This window comes from Castor canadensis, chromosome 4 (assembly GCF_047511655.1).
Source record: "Castor canadensis chromosome 4, mCasCan1.hap1v2, whole genome shotgun sequence".
Taxonomy (NCBI): domain Eukaryota; kingdom Metazoa; phylum Chordata; class Mammalia; order Rodentia; family Castoridae; genus Castor; species Castor canadensis.
In genome coordinates, this window is record NC_133389.1 from 148,718,418 (window position 1) to 148,739,317 (window position 20,900).

Below are 20,900 nucleotides of genomic sequence, written 5' to 3' on the forward strand. Positions count from 1 at the left end.
CAGAATAAGGCAAGTAACCCATAATGTGAGACCCATTGTATCTTCATTCATTCAGCAGGTAGTCCCTGAGTCCTGCGGTATGCCTATCAGCATTCCTTGGGCTGAAGAATTCAGCACTTTCCTAAGACCATGTCCTTATCTAGAGTTCCAGTTTTGCAGGGGTTGTGAGCATGGGTCTTGATTTTATAATTTTCTTTTAAAGCACTAGGCCAAGTCAAGTTGTAGAAAGTCCAGAGCTGCCTGGGACAACTATTGAGTTAAACCAAGGGAGTGGGAAAATGTACTCTTCAAAGGAGCTCCATGACCAAGTCAGAGTGGGGCTGCCATTCTGTTGAGACAGATAAATATACATGATGGTAGAATAATATGTGAGTCATAGAAGACAGTGTGGGACCATTTCGGTGAATACCACATTGGAAGGATTTAGTGGACAATAAGCAGCTATTGAAGAATTTACACCACAGTCATAAAACAAAAATCAGGAATGCTATTATGGCAGTGGTTAGGATGCCCTTGAGGGCAAGGTGGTCTCAGAAAGTTTTGTGGTTATACCGCAGGTGAGTTTCCCTCCAGCCTCAACTTGTGGTGGCAGAGTGAACAGAAATAAAGACAAAAAGCTAGAGGCTACTGAGCATTTAGGATGATGTGGGGTCCTGGGCTAATGCCCGTATTATGAGAGTGTTATTGTGCAGTGTACATTAAGTCAATGTCTTAAATTCCCTCCTAACTCATTTTGGCCCTGTAGTACTTCTTTCTCCTGCTCTTTTTTTCAGCTGCTATCCATGGAGTTACATTTGTGCATAAATATGTCATTCTTCTCTGCAGAGTTTGTGCTGCACATTTCCTCTGTGTTTTGGAAACAGATTACACATCACAGTTTCTACCATTTAAAAAAGTAATTAACTCTTATTATAAATTATTCACTGTTTTATACTTTTTCTCCATCTTTGCAGTAGCAACTGTGGCCTTTAGCTCATTCCTGTGGCATAAGGAAGGTAAGTGTGCACAGGAATTTTCCTGAGTGTGGTGAGAGGTGAGCAGGGCTGGAGGATGCAGTGGGACATGAGGTTTCCCTCTGCTCAGAGGCACTTCGTGAGCACCAGAGAGACAGTGACACAGCAGCAGCTTTCTGTCCCTCAGAGGGACAGTGCTTGCTGTTTGATCTTTCTTTTGATTCTTCTTTCCTTCTTTCTGTCTTGCCCTTTTATCTTTCTGTCATTCTTTCTGCTTGTCTTTTTGTCTGCCTGTCTTTGTTTTTCGTCTCCCTTCTGCCTCTCTTTCATTCACTGCATTCTTCAGAAGACAACTGGAACATGGCCCCTTAGCCATAGAAACATTCTGGTCTGAACAGAACAACGAGACCAATTTAATGAAATGCAATGAGCAGCATACAAAGTGCCATACTAAATACTCCTCTCTCTGGCTTCATTTGGTTTGCTTTTCTTAAGAATATGAATTCATAGAGATCTCTATGATATACTGTTGTATTTGGTCGTATAGTGGTTGCCATGATTTGGATAATGATACCCTGAAGGCCCTTGAGTTAAAGTTAGTCGCCAGCTTAGTATGTCAGGGAGTGGTGGAAACTTTAAGGAGGGTTCCTATACAATGATCCAGCAATTCCACTCCTAGGGATATACCTGAAGGAATGTGAGTCAGGTTACCACAAAGGCACCTGCATGCCTGTGTTTATTGCAGCACTATTTACAATAACTAAGCTATGGAAATAGTCAAGATGCCCCACTACTGATGAATGGGTTAAGAAAATGTGGTGTTTATACACAGTGGAATTTTACTCAGCCTCAAAGAAGAATGAAATTTTGTCATTTGCAGGGAAATGGATGGAACTGGAGAACATCATCTTAAGTGAGGTTAGCCAGGTTCAGAAGACCAAAATCCATGTTTTATCTCTCATATACGGAACATAGACCCAAAACAAATGCAGCAGTATTATGGGATGCAGGTCACACTAAGGGGAGGCTGTGCAAGGGAGGGATAGGGCAAGGGAAGGAAACTAAAAACTTGAATGTGGTTGATGTGCTCTCTGTACAGGAATGAATATAGAAATTTTAACTAGCTGGGGCCACCATGGGAAGGGGGCTAAGGAGGAGTGAGGAGGATTGGAAGAAGTGAATCAAGTGGAGCTGTAATACACATATGCATGGGAACAACACAAGGAAACTCCCTATGTAGCTATCTTTATCTCAAACTAGCAAAAACACCATGTTTCTCTTTTTGTCTTTTATGTTTTTTTCTTCTACAAAATCAGAGAACAGGAGGGCAGAAAACAGGTTCTGTGAGGGAGGGAGGGCATTGGCACCAGTGGGAGAGGGGAGGTGGCAGGAAAGGGATGGTAGGATGGATACAGTGCAAATACTGTATACACATGTATGTAAATGCAAAAATGATACCTGTTGAAACTATTCCAGGAATTGGGAGAGGAGGGATGAAAGAGAGCAGTTGTGGGGGTGAATTCAAGTATGATATATTCGATATGTTGTGATTCTATACTGTACCCCCACCCAGTACAATATAATCTTTTTCGGAAAAAAAAGGAGGGGGCCTACTGGGAGGTCCTTCTGCTTGGGGCATGACCCTGGGGGATTGTGGCACCTCAGCCCCCACCCTTCCTCTTTTACAACCTGGCCCTGAAAGTTGATTTCATCAGGTATTTGTTTTAGCAATAGAATTGACTATTACAGTGGGCATCATATATCTTTTGATCATGAACCTTTTTCAGTCAAAATTGTTAGAACTTGAGCAGTCAATAAATGTGTTTATATATACATTATCATATGTTATGTTATCTCAAGTAATATATGTCATGTAACATAGTAAGAAATACCCTAAAATATTTGAATGTAAAATAATAAATAATTATATTCTAAGGCAAGGGTGCTATTAATTTTCAGTAACATCTCAAGGCAAAATTAAAATGAGAATTTACATAATCAATAGTAGATATAAATTAGTATTTCAAATAGTCTATTTTTTCTGGCAGTACTGGGGTTTGAAGTCAAGGCCTCATGTTGGCTAGGCAGCCACTCTTCCACTTGAGCCACACTCCCAGCCCCTGTTGCTTCAGTTACTTTTCAGATTGGGTCTGGCTTTTTGCTCAGGCTAACCTTGAACTGCGATCCCACATATCTGGGATTGCAGGGTATACCACCATACCTAGCTTGTTCTTTGAGGTGGGGTTTTGCTAACTTTTTGCTGGGGTGTCTTCAGTTCACGATCATCTTATCTCTGTCAAGAAACTGGGAGTACTGTTTGAGTCTTGGCCTCAAACTGCAATTTTCTATGTCTACCTTGCATATGGCTTTACTAGTCTTTGAGAAGACTGCAAAAAAAAAAAAAGGCCGTATATCTTTTGAGATGTTGTTCACCCTTGTTGTTTTACCCCACAGTGAGACTGACAAGCCAATCACAGGGAGAGCAGCAACATGTTCTGTGTTTTTTCTCTTCACTTCAGGTGTCTCCAGTTTCTCTGCAATAAACTTTTCAAACCTTTGCTCTTTTGGAGAGAGTAGGGTTAGTTAATATTCAATAGTAAAATCTGTAAATCCAGGGTTTTAAGCATATGGAGTCTGAAATCTACTGTAGTATGTGAAAGCTGTCTCTGGACTCTTATTGTCCACACTGGATGCACACAGGGTCATCACTGACAGCCATCAGACAAGGCACCAGAGTTGACCTCCATTTAAGTGTAAAAAAGCTTTATCTCTTTCTTGTTTTGTATAAATAGTAGACATGAGTAGAAGAGTGGTTTTCCTGTGCTGTGTGGCTTGTTTTGCTCATCTTTCAATGCTCACAGGTCTTTGCTCTGAAGGCTTCTGCTTAGAAAACCGACAAAACCCTCTTTAACCCGTGTTCCCCACATGAGCTTGAGAATTCCTTCGTTGTCTGCATGTGTGTTGTTTAGGGCTATGCATTTCCTAGATGACTTAGTGTTCCTGGGTTTTTATTCCATTTTATAATTATATTAAAATGAAAACAGGACATGCTTTTTTTTGCTGGTGTCCCAGGGGATAGTCTACAATGGATGGCATCCAACTGCTACTTTCCTGAAGGAGGCTTTTTAATCCTAATTGATCTCTTGAATATATCTTTTTAGTTCTAGGACCACAATTTCATATTTTTAATACATTTCAAAATCTAGATTAATGCTGATATGAGTTAGTGTCTTTTCACTTCTTTCAAATGAAAGAATTTTGGTTTCTGTAAGAATAAACTCAATTTATAAAATATAGACTGTAGTAATATGTCTCATAGAAATAAACAAATTAACCACATAAATACGTTCAATTTCCTTTGACTCAGCGGTGTTTATGTCGTAGAAGTGGGTGCCATGGAAGGTTTATGGATTCACATTTCATATGCTATTTGACACTGTAATCAGACGAGTGAAGAAATTTGGAACGGAAATATCAGATTTACCTGAGTTTTCATAAGGACACGAACCAGGTCTCTAAATAAAGGGTGGGAAATTTAATTTCTGGAACAGATAAACTTTCATATTAATGCATACATATCGAGAATGAGGAAGCTCATTTTCTTAAACACACTTTCAAGAGTTTTAAAACATCTTAAGATTTAACGGGGTAGAGGGATTGAGCCTGTAGTCTCTGGAAGATGCCTTGTAACTTTTGGTGAAAAGAAAGAATAATACAAGTTTAAGAGTTCATTCAATTATTTCCTTCTTGTTTTTTTGGGGGGGGCTTGGTATCAGTGGGAAGTGGGATGATATAAGGAAAGGATATAGGAAGATGAGTATGGAAAAATTATGTACTCATATATGAAAATAGAAAAATGAGACCTGTTGAAACTCTTCCAGAAATGGGGGAGGGGGATAAAGGCAAATGATGGAGGGAGTGAATTCAACTATGCTACATTGTAATAACTTTTGAAATGACACATGGTACTTGAGAAGTGTTTATATATGGGCAATTTTCTCCAGAGAAAAAAGTAATGAAAGTTGCCAAGTTAGGTGAATAACCCTTGGCTTAGTCAAATAAATTCAGTTTCATATAACTAAAGATTTAACAGTTTTGAACAAAGAAAAGTTTCCAGTGGAGTTGGGAAGAGACAACACCTTGCAATCAGTATTTAACCAGTATTCAAACACACAGCAAAATCACGGCTGTCTTACCATGCTGCCCTAGTTCCAAAGGAGCTTCACAGCATCGTCTCATCCATTAGGCAAAGACTACTGAATGCTCCATGATAAAGAATGAACATTTTTAGCAGCTTTTACTTAAATTACCATGACAGGTATTACAGTGCAGTGTTGTTAATCTTTTCCTACAAGCTTAATGTTGCTATTTAGTTGTTTACTAATAAATCAGAGAAAACGTCTTGTCATTTTGGCTTAGACATAGATGGATGAATCTTCAGTGTCTTTGGCGAGGGAGAAAAGGTCTTACAGGAAAAGAAATGACCATTTGCTTTAAAAAAATTAGCACACACACACACACACACACACACAGCCATAAGTAAATACCTAAAGATGTTGAAATCAGATATATGGAAATACCTTGAAATATAAAGAAGTAAATAAGATGTCACTGGATTATCTATCATCTATCTTTGCATTAATTTTTAAATTTGATCTTCTTGGGTCTTGACTGCTTCCTTGTAAGTCAGCCAGAATAGAGTATGTCTTGGTACCTTTGCCTTTGTAACCGTGGCGTTCTAATCCGGCCTCTGGCTGATGTGTCTATTTTTCCTATTTGTTTGTTTTAGTATATGCTTCTCCTTAATTTCCTGCAAGTTTGTCTTTTTTATTTTTGTTTTTAAATAGTCTGTTTGGTGTTGATAATTTGATGTTGCAGACTACTAGGAAATAAGATAATATGCACATTTATGATACTGATTGTATTTTATTTATTTCTGTACTCATTCCCAGTACTTTGTGGTAATAGATACTGAATAAATGTTTAATGAATGGTTGAGTGAATGAGCAAATATAGCAGAGAATAGGCAATTGTGTAAGTTTGAATTATGAGACGTCACAAACTATCTAAACCTAGATTTTCCTGAGTCCTCAGTGAATAAAAATTATTCTTTTTAGTGTGGATGATGACAGAACTGATGATATGATATCTTTATCAGCATAATTTTGTGCAACTCAACTATTTGTTATGCCAGAAACACAAAGATAAAATTGAAGGACTGATTAAAAGTGGAAACCTTGCCTAGAAGCCTGTGTATAGGTCCTCTTTTCATAAGAAGGACTGAATCTTGAAATCAGCTTTGTAGAATTATTGGCTGATAAAGTTTTGGCCTAATAATTACATAATAAGCTGGTGCTTTCCCAAGTTATTAAGTTTTTAGGATCATTTTCTATGTTTATTGGATTTCATAAAATGATAATGTTGGTTATGAACTATTCAAAACCTCCAGGAATTACAGCGTTTCTCTGGTATTCAAGAAGATTTAAAAGTAAGCATGTTAAGCAGAATAAATAACAAGAATTAAATTTTTTTATAATTTCAAACACTGTTATCATTATTATTAAGGATAACTTTCTAATAACCTCTTGACATAATTGGATACTTGACATAATTTAACTATAGGAGCGAGTTTATTTTTTTTAAGAAAAGCAGTAAACAAGCTTATGAAACAAAGCTATTGACAATATAAAATAATTGATCCAAGTTTATTGATATAAAAAGTTGCAACAACTAGAAACATTTCAGAGGCTTTGAAATATCTTGAAAGTGCTTAAAATATTTTACTTCCAGCAGCCCTTGAGTGATTCAGGTGAAAATGCAGGTGTGAGACTTTGTCTTTCCCATTCCCTGACTCAGGAACTTGGGATGAGTGGATCTGGACTAGGTGGGATGGGAGAGCTGCTTTTTTTTCTTTTGTGAACTGGGGCTTGAACTCAGGGCCTACACCTTGAGCCACTCCACCAGTCCCTTTTTGTGATGGGTTTTTGTTCGAGATAGGGTCTTGTGAACTATTTGCCTGGGCTGGTTTCCCACCATGATCCTCCTGGTCTCTGCCTCCTGAGTAGTTAGGATTACAGACACGAGCCACTGGTGCTGGACAAGACAGCTGCTTTTTGAGACCCAAATGAATCCATTCCCTATGTCAATGAAGTAGTTTTACTTTCTCCAGTTCTGATTCAAATTATAGAAGGCCAGGAAAAGAGTTTGAAAGTAAGAGGGATGGGGTGTCATGCTAAAAATAATGTTAGTGGGGGCAAGAAGAAGGTCAGTGGAAACACAGAAGTTGCTGGTAGTGTGCAGTAAAAATAGTCCAGGCTCAGAATGATCTTGGAAATAGCTAGAAGGATGATTTTAGGCCAAAGAAGTCATTTTACATTATTAGAGAAAAGTAATTTAAAGCCTGAGGATGGTGGTTAATGCCTGTGATTCCAGTTCTGGGGAGGTAGAGGCAGGAAGATCACAAGTTTGAGGCCAGCCTGGGCAAAAGAGAAAGACCCTGCCTCAAAAACAACAATAACCATAAAAAGCCCTAAAACCAAAGCAAAAAAGTATTTTAAGGAAAAGTCCCTTCATTTCCCCCTAAACCTGACCCTCTATCTCCTTTTCTTTTTTCTCAGTGTCAGATGGAAATCTACCTCCTTTTATAATTTCTGGTGATAGTACCTCCAGTTTCTTGTTCACTAAGTCTGAAATTTCCCAGTCTCTTATCTTCTACTACATCAACATAGCTAAGGATTTTCCAAGACCTGAAGATTTCACTGATGTATCCATTCCTTTATTCTGCTATTTCTTGTCCAACCCAACCCCCCCAGCACTTCCCCCTTTTTTCAAAAATTTAGTTCTAAAAATGCTTTCTGGTTACTTTCCTGAAGTACAAATTAGTCGATGGTTCTCCCGTGATGAAAGATTACAGAACACAGAGTTCCAAGCTCTATCTAGCCTGACACTCATGGCCCTTTGTGACAGCTTCATCACCATCAACCACACCCAGATATTTCCTACTGTGCATCCTTGCCACTTTCAACCCTTAAGCCAGAATGCTCATCATCAACTCAACAAATATATCCTCCACTGTATTTGGGGCGTTTTCTCCAGCTTGGAATGCCATTTTGCTGCTTGTTTGAATGCTATGTATTTGTCAGGATCCATCTCAAACAGTGTTTCCTTCTTTCTGCTTATCTGACTCCTTTAGCTTAAATGAATGATCTTTCTCTCTGTTTTGTGGCACTTGTCAGACTCTACTTTGTACTCTTTAGTCACTGTTACCCATATCATCTTCTCTACTTGATCTGTTGAACTTTGTGTCTCAGCAGCAATGCTATAGAAGACATGTCAAATAAAGAAATGGATGATGGATATGTGAATGTATTTCCTTATGATATGATTTTAGTGTGGCTGACAAAAGGGAATTATTTTGCTTGCATTTTTGTAATTACTTTTCAAGGCCATACTCAAATAGCCAACCAATAGAAAAGTACTTTAATGAATAGTATATGATTTCAGTAACATCACCTGAGACAGTCTCACAGTCTCAAAGGCCCTCCTAAGACTGGCACCTTCAATAATTGTGATGATTTTGTGTTTATTTTATTGCCACATATTACATTTAAGATAGTGGTACTTATTTTATGTCTTTGTTACATTTATCTTACTTTAGACTTTCGTTTTAGATATACATTTTACCTAGATACTGTCCTTTCTCACTAAAATGGGCCTTAAAGCATCTGGGGCTTTGTTTATCTAAATATGATTCCACTGGGGGAGAGGATGAAGAAATGGCAGTACAGACTGATGGAACAGTTTGAGCCAATGTAGAAAAGGTAAGAAAATAGTTACGGTCATGTAGAAGTTAAAAGTTCTATTTGCTTGCCAAGAATAAAATAGCAAAAATATTCAAGACTAGAAAAGTGAGAATCCCACATTAAAAAAAACCCTTAGACTTATAGATGATTGAGAGAGACCCTTGGAAGGCTTACCAACTGGGAAATTCATTAATGAAGCCTCTGTTTGCAGGTATAAATCTGATAATAGTAAGAAGGGTGGATTGGACATATGGAAAACCTCAGATGAGAGAACAAAATAAAAAACTGTTGTGATGTATGAAGTAAGAAATGATAAGTTGGGAAAGGAGGAGGCTGGGTTTTAATGATGTGGCAGAAGTAGATGGATATGGGTATTTATTCCTTAGGTGCTGGCATTGCTTTCTGATGTTTCTGGTGTGGGTGATGGGAAGGATGGGAAAGCTGAGATGGGGGACACAGGAAATGCAGAGGGAAGGGGAAGCTACCAGAAAAAATTGAGTTTTGGGCCCATTGGATTTAAAGTATTATGGACATTGCTATGTAGAGAATTGGAAATTCAGATGAAATTTAGGAGATAAGGGGTTATGTATGTTTTATTATATACATATGTATATATATATACATATATATATATATATATATATACATATATACATATATATATATGTGTATATATATATATATATTTAAAGTCATAGTGTAGATCTAAACATTGAAATGGAAACAAAGGGTAGAAGAAGCCAGATAGAGGATTTATAGTCATAGGAAAAGGAGTGGGACAAAAAAAATGCCTATAAAGACAGATGAAGGAGGAGGAATCAATGAGGGCAACTCAGAAGAATCACATCGGGCCCACGCAAGGTATGTGTTCCTAAGGAAATGGATAATTAATAAACCAGAGCACCCCAAGTTAAGGAATTTAGGTCCAAGGATCAGCTAGGAAAATTCAAGTAGAATGAAAATGGGAGAAAATCATTTGATTTGGAATGATGAGGAGGACATGGTGGGAGATCATGAGCAATGGTTCTGCTTACAAATATCCCATGATTTTTGTTTATTTATTTATTTGTTGTACTGAGTGGAGGTACAAAAGTTTTGTGGCATTTACGAAAGTTCTTATAATATATCAGATATATCATAATTGAATTCACCCCTCCATCATTCTCCCTTATCCCCCCTACTCCTGGAATAGTTTCAACAGGTCTCATTTTTCCATTTAAATACATGTGTACACAGTATTTGCACCATATTCACCTTCCTACACCCTTTCCCTCCCCTCTCCCCTCCCACTAGTACAACCCAAGACAAGACCTGTTCTGCCCTCCTGTTCTCTGATTTGGTAAAAGGAAAAAAAGTGACATTTTTGTTTGTTTAAGATAGCCACACAGGGAGTTTCCTTTTGACATTTCCATGTATGTATGTATTATAACCTGAATTGGTTTGGGTTTGTCTTCTCTATTTTTCTCCTTTCTACCTCAGCCCCCTTCTTATGGTGATTTCAACAGGTTTACAAATTCTGTATTTGTTCTTGTGTAGAGAATACATCAACTTTATTCACCTTCTTAACTTCCTTCTTTTACTTTCCCTCTCTTATATGTGACTTCCCCTTAGTGTGACCTGTTTTTCATAATCAAATATCTCATGATCAAGCATTCAATCTTCTTCAAACATTTAAAAATTGTTATTCATTGTTCTTTTCCAGCTGTTTTACTTTTGGACAAAATGAGTAATTTCTTTTTGTTTAACCTCATAAAGCACAATCTTGAAAAGTTTTAATAGTGGCTCTTTAAACCTTTGCCTCAAGCCTTCCATACCTCATTTTATCAGTGAGCCCACTGAATATTAGAGACCTAATTAGCTAAAGGAGATCATGAAACCATTTTCCTTACCTGCAACTTAGTTATAAAATCCTGGTAAGGCATTTGCTTTAAAGTCCGCAGCACCGCATGGCAGGTTCACATTTGGTGTTCAACTAACTTTGTTTTGACCTTTGCTCATATTGTAATACCTCTCATAGGTTCTCTAAGTGTGCATCAAGCATGGAGAATTTTTTGCAGTGTATCCTGAAAATGAGTTTAGTATTAATCAACTTAATAGCTGGTTTTAATATGGCATGGTATAACCTAAATGTGTACCTATAAAACCATCCAATTTAGAGATGAATTAGTCATCGAACTGGTCAAGTTAATAAAAACATTTAAGGCTAACTTGGCCTCTTCTTATTCAGACCTTTTATACCTTGCCTTTGAATCATAAAAGAAAAGGACAAATGAGTTTGAGTTCCATCTTTTTAAACTCAGGCATTTAGAGCAGATTATTCTTTGCTAGAGTGTGTGTATGTGTGTGTGAACATGTACATAGAGCTCTTTTTGTACATTTTCTCCTCCTTTCATTCTCTACCCAGAATCATATTTCCTTATATGCACATCAACTTTCCTTCTTCATTGTCAGTTCACTTACAGACTAAGTCAGTGTCACTTTCTCTGTGACCTCTGCAACAATCAACCTAAAGCTTTGATCCAGCAACATACTTTCAATGGGCTGTTAAAAGAAGGACCCAAATAACACTGGACAGGGAAGAATTGCTGTCTCTGTTTTGTATGTCTGATGGAGTTTTATTAGAACCTTGGGGAAGTTTCTGAGTTGTCTTTTCATCTGCATCTAATATATTGCCTTGCCCATGGCAATTGTTCATGACACATTGTGTAATTCCTATGTATGAAGCACCGTGTGGGGCATTAAGACACAAAATGAGAAGATGTGGTCACTCCGTTCAGGGCAGGAGTGGGGCAGACACATTTTCTTGGGGAGATGCTTGGGTGTAATAATGGGAGCTTGAAGGATTACGAGGCATGCAGTGGAGGCAAAGTTCTGAAATGCTAAGATGTCAGAGATCATGAAAATCACCTTAAGTGGAGATCTAATCGTATAGGGATAAGTAATTTGATCAGTAATTATTTTTTAGCATTGCATGGACTTAGTTTACTAATATCTTTGCACATATACTGTAACAGAGACTGGGATATTTGTTTACCTCAAATTCATCCTTTTAGAGCAATAGAACCTTCCTTGACTTTTAGCTGGACATTTGGCCATCTGATATAAAAGTCTGTATTTCCCAGTGTTCAGCATTAGGTATGACCAATAAGATGCAAGTGGAGGTAGTTTCTGAGACTTTTGGGAAAGCCAAAGGGAGTCGAGTCAGCATAAAGGGCCTAGTCGTTGGCTTTTCTGTACTTTTCCTTTATTCTTATAACACTGATATGACGCCTGGAGCTTCGGAGTTCATCTTGGACTAGGAGGCGATCTGTTGATATTCAAATACTAGAACATGGAAGCAGAAAGGTAGGAATCAGGGATTTAATTCAGATGCCTTACAGATGCCAATCTCTGAACTCTTAAGAGAGTCTTGTATCTTATTTTAGGATTTTATGGAAAGGACCCAAATCTAACCCTAACTAGTATAAGGGGTATTTAAAAATTGTTTTAATCTTCTTTGGGGCATAGAAAAACTATTATAAACACACTAGGTCCTCTTAAGGCGCTAACATATGCTTTAATTTCTTGGCAGTTAAAACAAGCTGAGCTGGGATATTATCATCCCTCCCTAAGACCGTTGACTCTGGATATAGAAAAAAGTAGTCACAATAAAGTATCTCTTTTTAGTACTTGAATCTAAATAGTATCTTGCCAGGGAGGGCTATGTATGCAGTAGAGGATGGGGCTCAATTTGAGTCCTGTGCCACTGCTGTGACATGGACAAGTCGCCTTCTCATCTGAGGAACAGGGACTGCATCTACTGTCTGGTTGGTTGTGAATATTAAATGATTAAATGAGGTGACATAAGAAGTAACATATGTTACTTCTTATTTCTCCCTTTCCTTTCTCTAAGAACAAGAAATTGGAAAATTATGACACAAGCCAGGCTGATTCAGATAATTAAAAGAAGCATTTTGCCTTAGCACTGTTATTAATGTCTTTCTTGGTTTTAGTGTTGTACTTATTGTCAAAAGTCAGATTTTTGAATCTTCAAAATATTCCTCCTTACTTGCCTTCTATGCTGTAAAATATAAAAAAGTTTGCTTTGAAAATTATTACTAAATAGATATGCTTTAGTTATGATGTATATAGAAATCAATCCTTTTTGCCTTAAAATTTAGAATGATTCAATGTCAGTGCTAGAAGGTTCTTCTTAATAGAGTCATTGATACAGATTACTGCTTTCTTAAGTAGCTTCCTCATCTGATTCCAAACGGAATTGTATATGGTATAGATGATTTATTGGTATTTAACTTTTAAATAATATATATAATGTTTCTGTGAATTACTTCTCTTATGGTAATTCCAAGTTTGAAATTCTAACATAAACAATGTCTTTTGAGACATTTCTGAAATACTCAGAAGCACACACTTTTCTTAAGATTTCAAATTCATATCAACATATAACAGGTGGTAGTAGAGAAAACAGCCATACTAAATTTATTATTTTCAACATATATTTAATATTTTGAAATTAACTAATTAATTTTTATAAATAAGGAAAGTAGAACAGAGTCTGGTATAGATTAGGAAAATAGAGGATGATATGAATAATTAACATATGGGTTTCAGAAGAGCTCTTCATTAATCATTAGCAACTGTTATAAATATTTTAGATTTTTATTAAAAATCTGATGCCAAACATTTGCATATTGAGGAGTGAGAGAGTGATGCTTAGGAAATGTTTCAGAAAATCAATTTATTGTCAGTTGGATTTTCAGAACTGCACTTATAAAGTTTTGTTCACTTGATCAATAGTATCAATGTAAATAATTCCCAAAAGTAAGCATAAACGTCATTTCTGAAATCTTGGTTTGAGTTTTATTCTATATATATGCTGCAAGCTTTGTGCAAAATGTAAGTTAACATGGTATATGAGTTACTTTCTTCACAGTATCATAAAATAAGTTATATAATGCTTATTTAATTATTTTTGTGAAATATAATCACTAGGTGATAACGAAAAATCACATTATCATAAGATACTTATAAAGAAAGTCTTTGGAGCTCGATTGCCCTCATGATGAAGTAAAATTTCAATATGGCTTTCATGATCACTGGCTTCTCCTATTCTTCTGTCCCACAGTGTACTCAGTCATCATGTATTCCTTATGGTCACCCTAAGTGATGGTGCCTTCTCTTTCCTCTGCTTTGCAAATGGTGGTTCCTTTGGCCATAATTGCCTTCTCAAACCTGTCACTCTACCTAGCCTTGGCTGGTTAAATCTCATGCTCCCTTAGTGTCAGCTGAGAGGTTATTTCCTCATCAAGACTTACCTGATGAGTACTGTCTGGGTGTTCCCAAAGTACCCCATGCTTCCTTCTCTCCTGTAGCTACTGCCAGACCTATATTACTGCTACCATCTCTCCAAATCCACCCCGAGACTGGATGCAAGACCACATGCTGAAATCCTCCCCCTCAAGGCCATAGTAAAAGAGGTGAGACCTTTGGGAGGTGACTAGGTCATGCATAGGATTAGTACCTCCTTCTTTAAGAAGGCTGAGACAATTCCTTTGTCCATTCCATCATGTGAGGTATAATGATAGATGCCATCTCTAAACTAGAGAGCTCTCATCAGACACCAAGTTGACTGGAATCTTGCTCTTGGACTCCTAGCCTACCAATCTGTTGGAAACAAAGTTCTTTTTTTTTTTTTCTGTTGTTTGTAAGTTGCCCAATTAATGGTGTTTTGTTATAATAAGTGAATGAATTTGGACTCAAAGTAAACCTGCATCTACCAGGCTGCTGGCACCATAGTAGACAATTCAATAAACATAATGGATGAATGAAAATGAAAAAAATGAGACATTTCCAGCTTAAATGTATATGTTCATGTATAATGCTAGTTCTGACCACATTGGTTTCTTGTTATTGAACTGAGCCAATTTGATTATACCTTTAATAATAAGTATAGGCTATAGTTTTATTTAGTTACAGTTGGGTGCCAATCGTGAAGATGACTGTGATGGTCAGAATGATAACTACATAACATTATGCTTTGGCTGTTCCATTTTGATAGATAGGATCATGATATGTTAATAAAATATATAATATATCATGATTAAGGATAATACTGCTATTTAAATTACAAATATTAATTCAAATAGTTTTAAATGAATCACCAGACATTTTAAAGAGAAGATTTAAATAGAAGTTAAAAGCAGAATAATTTACATAGTTTCAGAGTTAATTCAAAAAATTTCTTATCCCAGCATTACCTTCATTTTTTATTTCAGATTTATAAATGTGTAGTTGCCCTTAAACTCAAAATAAAGTTGAGGTAAATGCAGGAGACTAAACATACCACAAAGAAATTGCTAGACTTTCTTTTCAAAGTTGAGTGGCTTTTCTCTCCTTTCTATATTTATCCTTCAACAGTAATAATAAAATAAGTTGGAAGAGTCAAACCATGTAATCACTCCTCCATGGCTCCATTTAAGCTACCCTGTCATCTAGGCCTGTCCCAACCCAGAGAAAGCCTGGTCACATTTTCTACTGCTAGGCCACCAGGTGGGACCCTGTGACCAAACGTGACAATCAAGTCCAATGTATAAAATCTGCACTTGGGAATCCACACATATGCTCAAGGCCTGTGTTGAGAAATGTGGAGACAATGCTTCATCTCCTTTTCTTTCATTTCACTCACTTTGTTCTTCCTCCACCTGACTCTGCCTGTATTTATTTCCTTTGTGTTTCTGTCATTTTCTCTTTGCTTCTTTTCCCCCGAAGTCTTCCTGATCCACACCACATTATTCTCCTTGGTGAGTTATGGATCACTACTGCCTTCAAGAGATAATCTACAGGGATCTACTGTACTTTATAGTGATGGTGGTTAATAACAATATATTGAATACTTAGAAATTGCTAAAAGAGTAGATTTTGAGTGTTCTTACCAGAAAGTGTTATGTATGTGAGATAATGCATTTATTAATTTGACTTAGCCATTCCACAATGTATACCAATGTGAAAACATCAAGTATACCACAAATAGATATTTGTCAATTTAAATAATTTTTTAAAAAGGAATGAAGTACAACTTGCCACCTATGGGCTGTAGAGTTAATAATAGGTAGGGAATTTCAGAATTTCACACACAAAAAAAAGAGATAAATCTATTCCAATAAGTCAATCAATCTACTGATCATTCCCTTATGCTAGTTCACTCCTGTGTTGTTTGTTCTGAGAAAATGTCCCTTGGGTCAAGAAAGTCTTGGACCAGGCTGCTGCTATGGACCACAGGTAGAATAAATGGCAGTGATTGTCTTGGGGAGCCTGACTTTGGGGTGTCACTGAGGAATTAGTGAAGAGAAGGGAGATGGGCTAAGGCTGCTCACCTCAGTGGGACATGCTGCAGTGACAGTGGCTCCCGAAGCTCTCATAGGTCAAGTGCTGGGAAGGAAGGTGTTGGCATGAATTTGGTCATCTGCTCTCTCTGTTAGTGTGCTCTCTGATAGGTTTTCTGTGCTTCACTCCAGCCCCAGAGGCACCTTCTCCTGTCGCAGTGGACAAGGGAGCTGAGGGAACAGCTTCAGGGGCCTGAATATTTTTTTCCTGTTTGTGGCATAGCAAAAGTTTCTCCTGATTGCCCGGACTCAACTTCCTCACACCAGTGCTGCTGGATTTCATTTATAGTATATCTAAACTATGTTTTAGCATAAGAGAAAGAGAAAGGAATGGGATCGTAACATCAGGGAAATAGCAAAACAAAGAACACCTTTTATATTTCTTCATTGAGAAAACTATGAGCATGTATATAACTTGTTAAAAACAGTTTTAAAAATTTTAATTCTTCCTGGAGCTGGCTTTTCCCCCCCTAAAGAGCAAAAGTCTTCTGTTCCTTTTGATAAATAGGTAACTTTGTGTTTCTCTAAGAAGGCATTTATAGACAGGAAAGTTAAAATGGCATAAGTAACTTATAATCATTACATTCTCTATTTTCTTAGTGAGTCAAATTCAGTCTGATTCCAATGTTCTTCACCAGAGAGAAATTACCCTTTTCTTTTGTTCAATGGAAGAATTCTAAGTTTGTTACTAGAAAAAAAAAAAACAAACAAACCAAAAAAACAATGTCATGGTGGCCCTGATACATTTGTTATTCAGAACAATAGCTAAAAACCCTCTTTCCCCTTCTTTCCTGAGGGCTTTGTCATATACACCTTCTCATTGCTGCTCCGTTGGGTCCTATTTTCCCAGCTCCTTGGGTTCTGGTGTACACCAGGGTCTGGGGCACAACCAGTGGCACAGGGAAGGGTTGCTCTAGCTGGGCCTGCACAGGTGCTATGGTTTGTTTCTGGCTCTTCCAGTGTATCTGTACTTGGTTGGGAACAACCTTTTGTGTAACAAGTGAAAGAGATGTTCATTCCCATTGAAAACATTACCAGATTCTACGGTCTTTTTCTTTCTCCTTCATTATACTTGAAAATGGACCTGTTTTAGAAACACACATCATCACCAGATCTTTTCCTTAGGAAATAGTCAGTATGGTGCATTTACTATGGAAGCATTGTCAAGCCTGTCTGTGACTACTATCATGAGTCTGTGAGGAGCATCACCACAAGCAGCAAGTTCAGGAGGATACATTACAGACAGGATTGATTTTTAAATAGACTGAGCTATGCCAATGACAATGGAGAAGGGGATCTATTGTTGGGTAATGAAGTATGAAGTAAGATGCTGCCACTTAGTGCTACTCAGTGACTGGCATTCTTTTCTAATGGCCAAAAGGAGCATCTGCTCTGGCAGTTGAAATATGATCAAGCATATTCTAGTTGGACATCTTTAATAGACTAAGGGAAATATCACTGTACCTCACATCAATTTTCATCTCAGACAGCTTTTTCCATTCCCAACCCTATCACTTTACACATGGTCTCAACTTTACACATGGTGCCCATTCTTCCCTCTGACTTTATCCATCCTTCTGTCACAGACTCTTCAGATTTCTCTGCTCAACAGGCCTTTTTCATGTCCAGGGACCTCCCATACTTCATCAATTCTATCTCCTCAACTAAGCTGAAAACCGATTGGTCTCAAAGAATGCTGTCTTCTCAGCACAAGCATGTCCTCAGGATCCCTGAGTGAAGTAGGTGCCCACTTTCTCTCGGTGGTCTTCATTTGCATTTCAACCACTTCACACCTGTTGGCTACTCTAAACTTCAGGCCCACATACCCACCATCTTCTCTTGAAAATTGACCAACTTTCTTGCTATTTTCCCTTGTTTACTAAATATTGATCTCATTTTCCAACATTTCACCATCTTGCTAGGCTATTTAAACATTCATGGAGTATACACATATCTTAGAACTGTTGCTTTCCTTGGGCTCTGGTAAAGGAGAGGCCAGTTTCTGGCCTTATGCTTTCTTTCTTTTGGGGGGAGATATCCTGTCTGTACTACATATTTTTTATTTTTGTGCTGGGTGGGGGTACATTGTGGTGTTTACAAAAGTTCTTACAATATATCATACTTGAACTCACCCTGTCCATCATTCTCCTTTATCTCCCTTCCCCCATTCCTGGAATAGTTTTAACAGGTATCACTTCTGCATTTACTTACATGTGTACACATAGAGTATTTGCACCTTATTCACCCTCCCACATCCTTTCCCAACCTCTTCCCCCCACAGTGGTACCAACTCCCTAACCCTCAGAGAGGTCCTGTTCTACCCTCCCGTTCTTTGGATTTGTAAAAGAAAATAAGTAACATTTTTGTGTGTTTAAGACAGCTACACAGGGAGTTTCCTTGTGACATTTCCACTTATATATTTATTATAATACAAATTAGTTTATCTCTGTTTTTCTCCTTTCTATCTTAGTCCCCTTCTTCTGTTGATTTCAACAGGTTTAAAAATTCTGTATTCATTCTTGTATGGAGAGTATGTTAACCACATTCACCTTCTTAACTTCCTTCCTTTACCCTCCCTCTCTGGTGTGTGACCTTCCCCTAGTGTGACAGTTCCTTGACAGCTTCATCCCATTCCTCCTCATTCGCTCCCACTGTTGCATCATGGATTTATCATGTAATCTTCAGCATCTCCTAATTATTAGTTTTACCCATCTTACTCTCATACCAGCTTGTCCCCTCCTTACTCGCTCAGTTTCTCATCCTGCAGCATTTCTTCATCCTCTTTGAGATTTCTAGCGTCTCCTTCCTGTCATAATATCTCTATTTATTAAACCTATTTTAATTTATCTCTTTTTCCATAAACCAACATTCTGGTCTCTGTCTTGACATGTTCCCAATTCTGTTCATCTCTTTGTCCATTACATGCATCTGAGAAATCTCTAGGCCTGTATCAGCTCACATGTTTGATTCCGATGTACCTGAATCTGAGCCTCAGAATGATCATAGGGTTGGGGGAATCACACAACTGGGATGACTAATTTTTACTCTGAATTCATGATCTCAAATGTTAGATATACATTCAACATTTCTTTTCTCCAAGTTCCTATACTTCTACCTGTAGACATTGAGATGGTTAGTTAGTCCTATTCTTCTTTATGGAAAAAAAGTAAGCCAGCTTATTGAGGTGCCCTGTGCACCCAACAGTAAATTTACAAATTCTATACATACATTTATTTTCTTTGTTAAAATGGAAGAAGTATTCCTCCACCTATCAAAGGTAAATTGTTGCATTTGTCCTATAGAGCATATACCCTCTCACCTTTCCATGTATTTCTCTTCTTCAGTTATCATCTATCTCCTTCTTGCATCAAGTATTTTCTCATATATACTGAGTCATCCCTACCAGTACTAAAACATATTCTAGAATTTCTCTTCCTGGTAGCCAGTACCACACCCAATCCCCCCAAAAGCTGTGAAGACTTTCTATGATCTTCACATTCCATGTAGCTACTACATTGCCTCTTGAACATAGATTAAACTCAGATGTATAAATATATTTTAGTTCAGTTTGTAATTTGTAAACTTTCTATATCATCTGTCTGCCTCACTCTATTCCATTCTCCTTTTAATTCAAAGTGGCTTCTGACTCTATCATTCAAATAAAAACTGATCTTGTTAAGGTCATAGTAATTTTTGTGTCCTCAAATCTATCAAAAAGCAAATAATTTTCTATCTTCATCTTACTTACCTTTTAGTAGCATTCAACAGAATTGAAAGATTTCCCCCTCTTGAAACACCTTTTTTGGTTTCAGTGACCTTGCAATCTATGGGTCTTTGTCTCTTTTCCCTGGTCTCCTTTTCATTTTCTTTATCAGGTCCTCCTCCAACTGACTAAATTTCAGAGCTCTGTTGGGTTTGCTATCTTTTCTCTGTACATTCTCTTGGGAAGCTTGTCCCTTTCATGACTTTAAATACCACCCATATGCCAACGCCTCCTAAGTTTCTATCTCCAGCCTAGATTCTCCTTAACTCCACACTCATCTATCTTTCCCACATCTACTGGTATACCTTAAAAATGGCTTTGACAAAATATACTCCAGACTGAACTCTTGATCTTCATAACCCAATTACTTTTTTAACACATCTCTCTTCTAGTCTTCCTTATTCGAGACAATGGAATCATGTTTATTTGGATTTTCTTCATTTCTATCAGCAAACCTTATTGATTTCATTTTCAAACTATATTCTTGAACCCCTCTACTTATTTCTACATCTCCACCACTACCCTGCTAGTCTAAACCATGGTCACCTCTCACCTGAACACCTAGATTGTAAAGCAGTTAACTTTACATCTTGCTTCTTTCTACTCCATTTTCTAGATATTATTCAGTCACTTAAAAATGTCAGAGTATGTACCTTTATTGCTTAAAAGCCTTTAATATTTTCTTACTTTTCTGAAATAAGCCCAGACTCCTTCTAGTCTCTAAAACCTTGCATGATCTGATTTGTACTCCCCATAGTTCTATCTCCAGCTTCTGCACTCTTCTGCTAGGTCACTGTGCTTTACTCACTTAGAGTTTTAAATTTTATTTAAAACTCCTTAAACACACTAAGTTCACTCTCATCTCAGGGTCTGTATTTATGCTCATCTTTACACCTTATCTTCCTAACCATTTCCTCATCTTTCAGAAATAACCCCTCATTTTCCAGGTCTCAGTTGAAATGTCAACCCCTTAGAGAATCTCCTTGACTGTACTATTCAG

General features: G+C 37.4%; 1 long non-coding RNA gene across 2 annotated transcripts in view; it reads right to left on the reverse strand.

Moving 5' to 3' along the window:
* LOC141422614 (uncharacterized) overlaps window positions 1-20,161 on the reverse strand; it is a 133,547-nt gene extending 113,386 nt beyond the window's left edge. The window contains exon 1 of one of the 2 annotated variants that reach the window (XR_012447324.1): window positions 19,886-20,161. This is a non-coding gene — a long non-coding RNA (uncharacterized lncRNA). The remainder of the gene's footprint in view (window positions 1-19,885) is intronic. The other variant, XR_012447323.1, reaches the window with a different exon arrangement.
* Window positions 20,162-20,900: the final 739 nt, after the last annotated feature.